Genomic DNA, 12366 nt, shown 5'->3' with positions numbered 1-12366 from the left:
TTTTAGATAGTGTCGATTAAATGTGACTTTTATGTATGTGTAATGAAATAAATGATGATTACGCCATTTTGATTTTTTTTATTTTGATAAAAACATCTTTGAGATCTTACATATGCAATCTCTAGGACATGCTATTAACCTGTAAACAAACTGGACATAGACAAGGCTATCTGGAAGCCATGGGGGACAGAGGTACTTTTCTTGTTCAGGTACTTGCTGAGTGACTATTACAGTTAATGTAATAGCCATTATAATTACTCACACTTGTTCTGACCTTTTCATTCTGAGGCCCCAAGTCCTGATCAGAAGATGAGCAGTACCATCATCCTTATTGAACATTCATGGGAAAGGGTGGATGGAAACGTGTGACTCTTGGTGTGATTCAGATTGTTGAGGTTGTTCACGAATGAAGGTCTGTAGGAATTGGCTCTTGGTTTTTCAGAAGAATACCATCTTCCTCGTGCAGAGCAGCTGCTGTTGCTGATGACTCCTACTGTTTGAACACAAGGAACACAGCAGCAGTGGCTACACGTGAATGTATATATGTAGTAGATTGAAACTCATTTTGGAAATCCCTCCCCTTCTGATCAGCAATACGTTAACTTCAGAGCTAAACCACTCTTTTTAACAAGTTGGAAAAATGATTCAGTTACAGCTGGTGGGAGGCTGAATATAAAAACACAACAGTGAGAATGAGTTGCAGAGATACATTGTATGCCTGTTAACTCACATTCTTGGTTTTGGACTTTTTTATTATTATCTTTAGAACTATTTTATTTTAGTAAAGTAAGTTTGAGAAAAAATTATCACTTAACATAAAGCTTTGCCTCGTAAGATAATCTTTGCATAACTGTGTCCAGGGCTTATTTATTTTGGTTATTCAAATTTACTCCAGTGACATGTTCAAGGGGCAACCCTAGTCTTAACACTCTTATGCAGCATATGCAAACTGATCTTAATAAACAGATTATTGTAGAGTTTAATATGAAATGGAGATTTTTACTTGTCATTAATTCTTTATGTCAAAACTTTCCTGGGTTGTCAAAAGGCACCAGTATTTTTGCATAAATTACTGCTGACCTGAGGAATTATTTATGCACTTACTTAAGCCCATCCTGTTTGTCTTAAAAGTGAGAGAACCGTCTTAATAGCTGTATGTAACACAGTAATGTATATTGCTGTGTAAATATATACTGTAATACAGTAATACCTGTATTTTGCTGGTTTTTAACCAGTTAAAATTCCTGTTAAGCAAGATTATGGCTTAATTAAGATGCAAAGAATTTGATCCATTATTCATTTTAGTAACATTTCTAGTTTCATTTTTTTCCCCAATTTTCCTATGCTATCACCCTCTCTTTGGAAAAAAAAAAAAATAGCTAAAGAATATAAGAAAAGCAAAGGACTTATATGAGTATATGTCCTAGTAACCGACTAAAATCTATATTTTCCATTGAAATTGAAACTTTATTTGAACTATCCATTAATGCTAAATCCATGGTTATCAAAGTGTTCCACAATACTGTGGGAGTGAGTAAGGCAACTATGTTTTTGAGATATTGCTTGTAATTACTGGAAAAGATAGGGATATTAGTAACAACATTCAGAAGATTTATAGCTTGATTGCTGGTGCATAGGAGAGTAAGTGCAGATCATTGAGGGTTCTCTCTTATGAGGTCTATGAATTAATATTGTTATCCATAATTTATTATTCTCCATGTGCTTCTAGTCTACATTTAGTTGGAGAAAAAAAGTAGACGGAGTAGGGAGGAGTAACCTTGAGAGAGTAAGGCTTTCTTCATATAATTACCATCTTCACCCTGTCCTTGAAAACAAATAGAAAATCCTATTGTTATTTAAATACTTGATTGCTATCTTGCTTTAAGAATTGGAGACCCATTCCTTAAAAGAAAAACTGCAGCAGCCCTCTTGCCCAGCTCCTGTGCCTTCACCATGGACCTCCTGTGGAAATTTTGGAAGATTAGGAAAAGCGACAATGAACTCCAGAAAGAGTTCAAATACAGCTACCAGCTTAGTGGGATCAACTACTTCTATATTTGCAAGTATTTACATATATTTTTCATAAATAGTGCTCCTTAGACCTAGTGCACAGGTCAGATCTAGTGCACTTCCACATGCATTTCTAAAGTTGGATTAAAAAAAAAGGTAGAACTAGTTTGATAGATACGCTTTTGTTTGTTAAGTCCTAGTATATTTTTCTCACTGATTTTATCTATACTGATATAGATGTATGTGTTTATAGAGAAGAAAATTGTACAGTGCTTCTCAAAAGAAGAGAAAGAAAATATCTATAATTTCTTTTAAACTGAGTTCAGGTGAACTTGATTATCAGAATACATCGTTTAATGCTCTACCATGTAGACCTTATATTAGCAGCACATCAGCTTCACTCCAGTACATCTTCCGTTCCCATAAATTTTAAACAAGTAATAGTTTAATAATTGGAAGAATATGTTGCCTGTGCATCTTCTTTCAGAGTCTCCAAATTAGCTTCTAAACTCCTGCCCTTGTATTACATGGTGCAAGTTCTGCATAAAATGAGTAGCTTCATCCACATATAGACGTGTTGGCTGGCTGATTTTGTAGGTAATCAAGATTTAATTAGGTAACAGAATTGTTAAGTTAGAGTCTGCCTAAGTGGATTGAACCTCAACATTTTTTAAATTGTCATTGATGTTCATAAAGTGATGATACAACATTTTATGGCCTGGCAGTAATTTGCTTCCCATTTATTTACTAGTTATTGATTCTTAAATTCATAAAACAAAAGTAACAGGAAGGGACCTGTCTGATCATTCTAGATTCTTCTGACATATATCTGAAAATGTAATAAATCTCTGCCAAAAGTAGCATCCTTGTAAAATGAGAGGAAATCATCAGGTAGGTCAAAAAATAAACCAAAAGGCTTATTTTCTATTTCAAAAAGATTCCCAATGCTTCTATAGCAACTGTTTTAATAATTCGTATCTTGTGTCAATTCCTAATGCACAAAGGGGTGGCTTTCAGTAGTATCGAGGAACTCATTCAAAAGAGAATCTGAGAGCTGTTGCTAATGTAATGCCATAGAGCGGAGTTCATCTCCTCAACTCCAGACACTTAGAAGTCAGACAACCAGAAGAACTGAGATTCAGTTCTCCAGCTGGTGGCTGGAGTAAGACTCCTCCACAGCTATTCACCTTGTATATTGTTTAGCACAATGCAGTCACAGAAGTGTTGACATCGCCTCTTGATTTAGTCTTGAAATTTAAAAATGAAGTTTCTCACCATCACAGTAGCGAGGTTCATTTGGCAGACTTGTTAACACACTAAAAAAGAAAATAGCTGTTTTTATTATTAAAATGTATTCCTGAGCATCACATACACATCCTTTGTCCCTGTGTTTATTGCTTTCCCATTTTTTTTTTGCACTATCTTTATTTAGGTACTAGTCTGAAAATATTTATGCATGTGCTCATTGTAGTTTTGAAAGTATTCCAGATGTGGCTGCTCACATGCTTACAGTAAATTGTTCTGTTTGCTGGACCTTTAAGGGCTCAGGTTGTGATGACAGTAATGTGTTTTCTTACAGTGTCATGGCTGAATATCTGAAACTATTGAAATAGCTGGCTTCCACCAAATCTAATGGAAATTAGCTACCCCTCGTACCTTTGAAAATCTGCACCCTCAATCATTTGGGGTAGAAACATTGTTTCCCCTATTCAACTATGGAACAGTATGCCAACTTACAGTTGTGTTTTAGTAGCAGTAATAATACTACCTGCACTCACTGTTGCTATTTTTATATGTATATAAAACCTTTTTTGTTTTATGTTATTACTCCTGGACTTGCTCAGTCTGAAGAAGAGAATGCCTGGGGAGACCTAATAGCAGCTTTATACAGAGAGGAGAGGAGGTGATCAAGAAGGTGGAGCCAGGTTCCTAATGGTGGTGCACGGTGGGGGGGCAAGAGACAGTGGACAGAAGCCTAAACAAGAGGAGAGAGGTTCAAACTGGATACAAGGAAAAGCTTTTTCCCCAAGAGGACAGTGAGGCAGTGGAGCAGGTTGCCCAACAAGGCTGTGCTGCCTCTATCCTTGAAGGATTTCAAGATCTGGCTGGACAAAGCCATGAGCAATCCGGTCTGCCCTCACTAGAGATCCTGCTTTTGACTTCCTGAGGTCCCTTGCCACTGAATCTTTGCATGATCCTATGAGCCTACCATTTTAATCACAGCAGTTCTGAAATAATAATACTGGATCAGCTAAAAATGGCTATTGCATTCAGATTGCAAATGAATTATTCTAAGCAAGCAGTTTTGTCTGAACTACAGAACTAAACCCTTCCTTGATACTGCAAGTACGTTTCTTTGTAACTTCTGAATCATTGTAGTGATGCCACATCCAACGGCATGCAGGTGCTTGCTGGAAAGATAGATATTTCCAGATATTTGCTGGAAAGACAGGTTGATTTTGTTTTCACTGTCTAGCTGTTGAGATAAAGAGGTTGGCAATGCCTTCATAAACCGTAAGAGAGGGAAGCTTAGGATTGCTAGGGTTTTAGCTGTTAATATATTCTTCAGTTTCTGGCAACCAGCAATTTTTTTTGGAAAAGCAGAACTTAGTCAATATCGTTTTCCAAATGAGACTTCTGACACCTAAGACGTATTGTACTACAACATTTTTTTCCACATGGGGTTTTCTTTAAATCACCTATCATGGCAAAAGCCCGATATACCTTTATTCCATAGTATAAAGCAGTGTATGTTTATATTACACCTTGAAAAAAATCTGCTTCTATCTTTCATTTCAAAAAGTCCCATCAAAATGTGCTTGTTTTTGCTTTGCATAAAAATAGAGAGGGAGAGAAGCTACAGCTTTTAGATTTTTTTTAAAGACTTTGATTTCAACAGCTGCAGAGAGTAATTATTATAAAGGCTGTAGTCCCAATTGTTTTGAGTTGATGTTGTAGCCATACTGTAGCAGATACTCAGCAGATGCAGACTGAAGCACACAACTTGAAACATATGGCAAGATAAAATCTGAAAGCTATGCTAGCTAGCTACCATAAAGATTTTGCGAGGGAAAAGAACCTTAAATCAACATAGACTTTTAAGGAAGGACAGCAAAAATGTTATGGAATAGAAATGATGATACCTCTCTATCACTTCTGCATCTGTAGCTGAAATCACTGGAAGTAGGAGTTGCTGTGTTTTATTCTAACTGAGGGAAGTTAACAATAATTTTTTCAAGACTTCCAAATAACACTCATAATCTCAAAGCTCAATTATTGCGCATTCTATTATTTCAAAGTCTTTCTTTCTGTAGCGATATTCCCAAGAAGGCAGAATAAAATTTCGGATAGTAGGAACAAGAAAATAGATTTCAACTGAAATAGATCTTATTAGCTGAATAAAACGCTGAGAAAATTTCTGCCTTTTGGAAATTGTTTAGGAGATTTCCACTTGAAGCATGATATAAATAACGTAGCACCTGCCTTTTTCCCTGATGGACATGTTTAGTTTTAATTTCTGTGGTAGAATATATTACTGAAATACAATTGTCATTCATTTCATTTTAAGCATTCTAGGGCAGAGACAATTATATGCATCTTAGAAGGCTTGTAAAAAATTGTATTTTATAAACAACATATATTTTAACATTGATGGTTATCATACCTTAAAACTGAGACCATTCCTTTCACTTGTATATATATACCTACCCCACGGACAGACATTAAATATATGCATAGACAGTAAGAATCTGTTATCTGTACTTGCCTGCCTACTATCTTGGTTTTCCATTGGCAACTACTTAATACTCTGCTCTGCTAACTATCATTATTACCCTGGGTTTCCATTTTTCACCCTTCCACCACCCATCTTCTGTAAAAAACTTCCCCGAGGTGCCTAGTCATATTGAAGCATGTCTGACGAGCAGCACCAGACATCAGAAATACCTTAACATGTGGATGACACTTTACTATAAACAATGCATTTATCTTTTCTTCCATATATTTTGCTGAATGTATTTCTTGTTTCAATAAATATTTACATATATAAAGTAAGTACTGAGAAAATGGATGCTCTTGTGTACAGTACCATATTTTTTTTCTGTTTTGATACTGTTTGTGTATCACACTGATGCTCGTAGAACATGTGTGGGTTGTCTAGAGTGTGGTTTGCAGCAACATCTTACTTTTGCATCTGAGCCTTTAAGATCTTACTTTTCTGGTTAATGTTAATGGCACATGAGTGGGAAAGATCTTATAAAGCAACGTACTCTCCCTGTCTGTATATATGAAGTGCCTGATTGCATCTTCTCTTTACTACAAGAATTCTTATGGTAAAAAATAATTTTGCTATCCAATGACCTGCTATCTGTTGCCCTTTTCAGAAACTCACCCTCATCAGATAGCAGGGTATGGCTGTATACACCTGAAACACATGTTCACATCTTCAGAGATGAGAAACAGCACGCATCATGACCAGCAGATATTTCATGTTGGCAAGGAATGATTTTATGTCAGATTGGAAGCTGCTAAGTGCTATGAATGGCAACGATGGTTCCAGCTATCCCTTCAGAACAGAAAAAAAAAAAAAAAAGTAGGAAATGCATACACACCATGTCAGAAACACTTACAACATTCTGGGTATGCATGTAATTGAAGTGAAAAGCACCTCACACCTGCTGTTCAGTTGACAGATATACCGCAAGATAACAGTGACATGGCAAAATGTGATAGCATGTGGAAAGCCTTTACTTCAAAATATTGTAGTTCATATTGCTTACTCTGTCAACCCCTTGATGGCAGGGAGTGTGATTTGACTGAGGCATTATATAATCTTTGACTTGGGTGAAGTATCTGGCTTTTTAGGAACATGTAGTCAAGGATTTGGACGAATCACTCAGATGTTCTGTTAAGACTTTTTTCTTAACCTGGGCAGGAAAAAAAATGTGCTTCCAAAAATCCCGTGATAAAGTACAAAGAAATGGTCTTTGCAAATGTGGGTAGGAAAACTGGTGAGGACTCCGCTCTGTGCTTGACTGAGTCCAGAGAGGAGAGTTTGGGTTAGATAAATGTATGTGCATTGTCACTATTAATATTATTTTTGTAACTATTATACTTAGTACATTCATTATAATAATTTTTAAGGTTACTAACAGATGTATTACTCTAGATATATTTACCAAGACATACTGTTTGTTAAGAATTTAAATACTGTAAAGTTTTATGGGGGGAATAAAGCTTGTAAAGTGGATGAAAAAGCAGCTGGGGAAAAGTGAAATGAATATGGATATTTTTTCTTCATAGTTTGACCCAGGTTACCTCATCCATGGAATTTACAGAGGCTGCAGATGTCACATCTGACTAAGAGTTCAGTTCAAACTATCACAGAAGGCTGGATCAAGTCTTTCATGAAACCGCAGTCCTACATGTAGTACTTGCTGTGGTTGGGAGTTTACTACATGGTGTTCCAGGGCAGAAAGCTGGATCCGGCACTTCCTATTTTTCATTGCTTGTAATTTGCATCTGTCTATTAATTTGAGAGGAGAGCCCATGTGTTTTTGAATCATGCATTTCTATGCTCTTTTGCAATTCTACTTTTGATGTAGCTGCAGTATTAAAGAAAGGGCTTTGGAATAAGGATTAGTGCCCCATCCTGCACAATTAACATAATATACGTATCTGGACCTGGTCTGTGGAAGTGAGTGGGCAGTGTCCCAGTGACTTCAGTGGACATTAAATCAGGCTCAGGGAAGTAACGGTAACTGTGTTTGCCTTTGTAAGATTGAAAGCATTATGCCGTAGTCAATGAACTCCTATTAGTTAACAAATGCATACAGAAAATGTACAAGTCTTTGAAGTTAAGAGCAGTGTTCACCCCCCCCCAAAAAAAAGTCTTGCTTTCTTGATGTCTTAGAGAAAAATGTCAATCAATGAAAAATGAAATTAATGTCTTATTGGAGAGGTCATTTTAAGCCATGCATGCATTTTACACTTACTTTTAGGTGAGCAAGATCATTTTCATTTACATAGATAGGTAATTTCTGTGTTATTTGTGTCCTTGCTTTCACTCATGGTGAGGACAATACAGCCTCGTAGCTCAGACCTCATTTTCAGAAAGAAGTTCAGGCATAACAGTATTAAATCTAGTCATGTAATCAGCATGCTCTGCAATATTACTACTTTAGGGACAGTGAAGTTTATAAATCAGCAAAACTTAGTAGTAAAAAGCAGTGCATTTTTAAAAAGGAAACACTGTTTAGAAGAATAATGATTAAGTGAGATGGAAATGATGTTACTCTTAACAAAACAATTTACTGAAGCATTTTGAAAATGGAAATGCCAGCAGGCAATTTGTTTTGTTTTGAAATAGGCTTCAACGTTGCCTTCTGCCACTGTGATGGTAGGATGAGGGAGGCATGTATACAAACACATGCATATATACAGATAAATAAAGGTACACATACGCTTATGTGTGCATACATTTGTGCATAGAGATGATAATGCTTTCCTTTGTATCATTTATGTTCAGCTCTTTAAACCTGATACCTGTTGTAGTAGCAACTCTGTCTTAGAGTCTCACGGCAATTGCATAATGGAAGCAAGGCTCTTCTTACAAAAATGATAGAAAGTTTTAAAACATGATATTAAAAGAGTTTCAGTAGTACTGAATTTAGCTTGACAGAGCCTCTTCCAAGTTCTTTTTCTACATATGGAGCATTTCAGGCAAACAGCAACAGCAAACAAAACCTTTCTGTTGCAAGTTGTACTGTAGGGTCTATTCCAGACTGTAGTCAAGAAATTTGATAAGTTCGTTATTGAGGTGGGAAGAGGGAAGATGTGGAATGGAGAGTAGAGGACATATAGCATAAAATTGTAAGAATTTCAGAGGAAAACTGTTAAGAGTCAGGTTTTCCGGTCTAGAACTTAGGATCCTGTAAGTTCACCATGTGTGCTCTTCCCTTTCTTATTTTGGCTACATTCACTTCTTGCACAGCATTAGTAGTAAATAATGAAATTCTTTAATAGCAGTTTCTCCAGTTTCCTATGTTATGCTCATAGGCTTTGGACATGCTGAATTTGGCATAGCCCTGTGACTCAAAAGGTGTTCAGCGTATTTTAGAAAGAAACCAAAACGTATATGAAACTGCGTTTATATGCAAAATGCACGTGAAAAGGATCCGAGTGTACCGGGGATGTGTGGGGAGGCCCCTGACAGAGGAAAAGGAGGAATGGGATTGGTTGGGGGTGGCTCCTGTCCTTGCAGGGTCATTTGGCAACCAACCTTCTCTAGTTGTTGTCAAAACTATTATTCCTGCTCGTCTTCTCAAAGTTCAGATTTAGGTGCTCTCTGGGAATCTCTCAGTGCTAGTATTTCAGAGTTTGTGTGAGGGATCACAGGGTCTTGTTCTTAACCAACTGAGCTAACACTTTGGGGGCTTATCCCCATATGTGGATATCTGAAGGTAAGATTTCAGAAGCACATGAGCTAGGTGGAAGCAGGCTGGCCAAATGTACATCATAGGCTTTCAGGCCCTAGGAAAGAAGAAAAATCGTGTGCCGTCCTGCTAGCATGTATGCATCTCACCCAGCAGAGAGTGTCACTCTGGAAAGGCTACACCTCCTTTTGCATTCAGGAGAATCACTGCAGTTTAAACTTGGTGTTATTCAGAGTCCCCTAAAATCTATCTTTTTCTTATTGCTTGGGATATAGTAGTACATTAGTGAGTTAAAGCTAGAGACAGTGGTCCAAGTGCAGGGTTGTTTGAATGAGAAGTACCAAAGTGGTGGGACCAGCACAAGAAGAAAGACGCTGTCCACCTGGTGTCCTGGCTTATGATCTACCAGGTAGAGGAGTATCCAGAAGAATCCCACCATGTTTCCTCCTCCGACACTCAGACAAGACGTTCTACACCTTGTTTAAGAAAAACTACATTAAGATAGGGCATCTTGCAGAATATCTGTGCAGGTCCCGCTGCCTTTATGGCATATAAACAACTTACCAAAAATACTTGCTTTCAGTGTCAATCTTTACATCTTCAAAGAACTGGAAAAACATTAAATCTCATAACCCAACTGGGAGCAGGAAGGGTATATATTATTCTTATAATGTCTTGCTTTTATGAGTGAAGATATTAAAGCAGATTGCAACCCTTCTTGCTCAAGTAGTGTAACGTGTCATTTCATATCTTTTCCTGTTGGAATCGATACAGGGCTGTTTGCAGAATAAGGCATGCAGCATGAATCCAGGTGGTGTAACTTGGTACTGCTTATTGCCTTGCCAAGGGCACAAGGGGAATCAATGTCAGAGCCAAAATAGGAACTCAGATGTTCCAGGTGATAGTTTCAGAAGTATTGACGTGGTATGTTTATTTTGCCCTTCCAGAGGTTTCACATAAGCCAATTCAGACAGAGAAATTAAGATAATGTCTTTGGGTCTCATCCTATGCACCTTGCCTACTCCTGGCTGAAGCCCTCACCTCTGTACCTTGTTCCATTTAATGCTAAGCCTTTGTATTTGTGGTTCAAATGCTATCTACAGAGTCAACAGAGTATGTAATTCCTGCCAACACTGGCTGCTGTTACTGTGCTGTGCAACTGTCACATTTCATCCTTTGTCAGCAACAGCTCAGAGAGGCAGTCCTTCCTAATTTCAGCGGCTAGTGACATCAAAGATCAGAAGATTAAGTACAAAATCAGGACACAAAGAATGGGTCCCTCTGATGCTAACTCCTCTGGACTTTTCCTAGCTGACACAGACACATGTTGGTTGCTTGGATTCACCTACACCTTCAGAAGCCTGAGCTCTCTTCTGGACTAGAAGATTCCAGAGCCACATTGTGGGGAAGTGGCTGCTTATGGCATAGTTCCCCTGAAATTAGGACGTTAATTCTGGTTAGGAAGCCCAGGCTGCTCATTGACAACGCTGCACAAAGCATCTGTGCAAGCTGAGGATTCTGCCTGCAGCATTTCAGTGATGGGAACAAATATACCTCACCAAGAAATGACCCTTGGGACAACAGGAATCTGTCAGAACCTCCTAACACAGCTGTTTCTGATGCAGACATCATATTTTGCCTCAGAAAGTGAAGTTCTTTATCAGTTCATAGGCAGCCTGCTCTAGCTTTATGAACTTACTGGAAAATTCAGAAAGTTATTTGAAGGCATGAGCAATATTGATGCTGCATTCAAGGCAATAATTGGGCTCTGTACCAACTTGTTCTTTTATATTGTATTGAAACAGTGAAACACCCTATGTGATAGACTTTGGAGATATTTCTTGATTTATCTTTTCTCCTATTATTTTATCAATACTTTTAGCATGGCTTTTTTGTCAAAGTATGAAACAGATCCTCATCTTTCACTTCTTTCTGTAGGTCTCCAATTTAAAATAGAAATAACGCATGATGAGCTAAGAGACGTTTTTGGTAAATCCTATTACTATTCAAAAAAAACTAGTTATCTGCTGCCAGCACGGAACAGATATTAAAAAGAGGTGGAGAGGATTTGTAGTAAACCAGTATAAGAAGTCTTTCTTATCCAATTAGAAGTCTTTCTTATAACATCAAGTTATGTTTACATTATAATTTAGCTTACATACCATCCTGATAAAGGGGATGAATGTAAATTTCTTTTGTGAGTGAGGAAATGGCTTCACTGCATGTTGCACAAAGCACAGAGAGATCTGAGCTAGTTTTAAACTCTCTTGTCAGGGTAGACACCTGTACCACCATAGTTGGATTGCTTCTATAGTTATTCACTTACCTCTACAGTATATAGAATTATTCTATAATGCCCCTGAGTTATAGACTGCATGCATAGATACCCCATACCAGATGTATATCCTATATTGTAATAGTTTTCCCATCTGGTCACAAAGATTATTGTGTAGATTTTGACATTTTCCCCCAAATAATGACCAAAATTGTAGCGTGAGTCAGGAAATTAATACCAGACAAGTTTCATCAAAATACTTGGGAGTTTTTGCCATTAGTATCAGCAGGGCTGGGATTCCATCGACTGTGCTTTTTAGTAAAGATACCCCTGGATAAACTGCAAGGGCAAGCACGGGCATGTCCAGTGGGACATCAAATCATGCTGCTCAGAAGAAACAGGATAAATCTTCTTAGTCCCCTTAGACAATATACACCTCGCCTTGCTTCCAGAAGGCTAGTGGAAAGGTCTTTGGCCCCAAGTTACAAATGGATACTAAAAACCTGGGAAGCCCCTTAAAGTCTTACCCTGGGCCAGCCGCACACATCCTCCTCATTATTAAAATCCCTCCCTTGAACTAATTTTGAGGATTAATAGAACAAGCTTTTCAAATAAGTTTAAATTTTTCTCAGGTAAAATTATATCGAG

The sequence above is a fragment of the Pygoscelis adeliae genome, unplaced genomic scaffold, assembly GCF_000699105.1.
Source record: "Pygoscelis adeliae isolate BGI_AS28 unplaced genomic scaffold, ASM69910v1 Scaffold104, whole genome shotgun sequence".
Lineage (NCBI taxonomy): Eukaryota > Metazoa > Chordata > Aves > Sphenisciformes > Spheniscidae > Pygoscelis > Pygoscelis adeliae.
Note: the sequence above shows the minus strand (reverse complement) of the source record.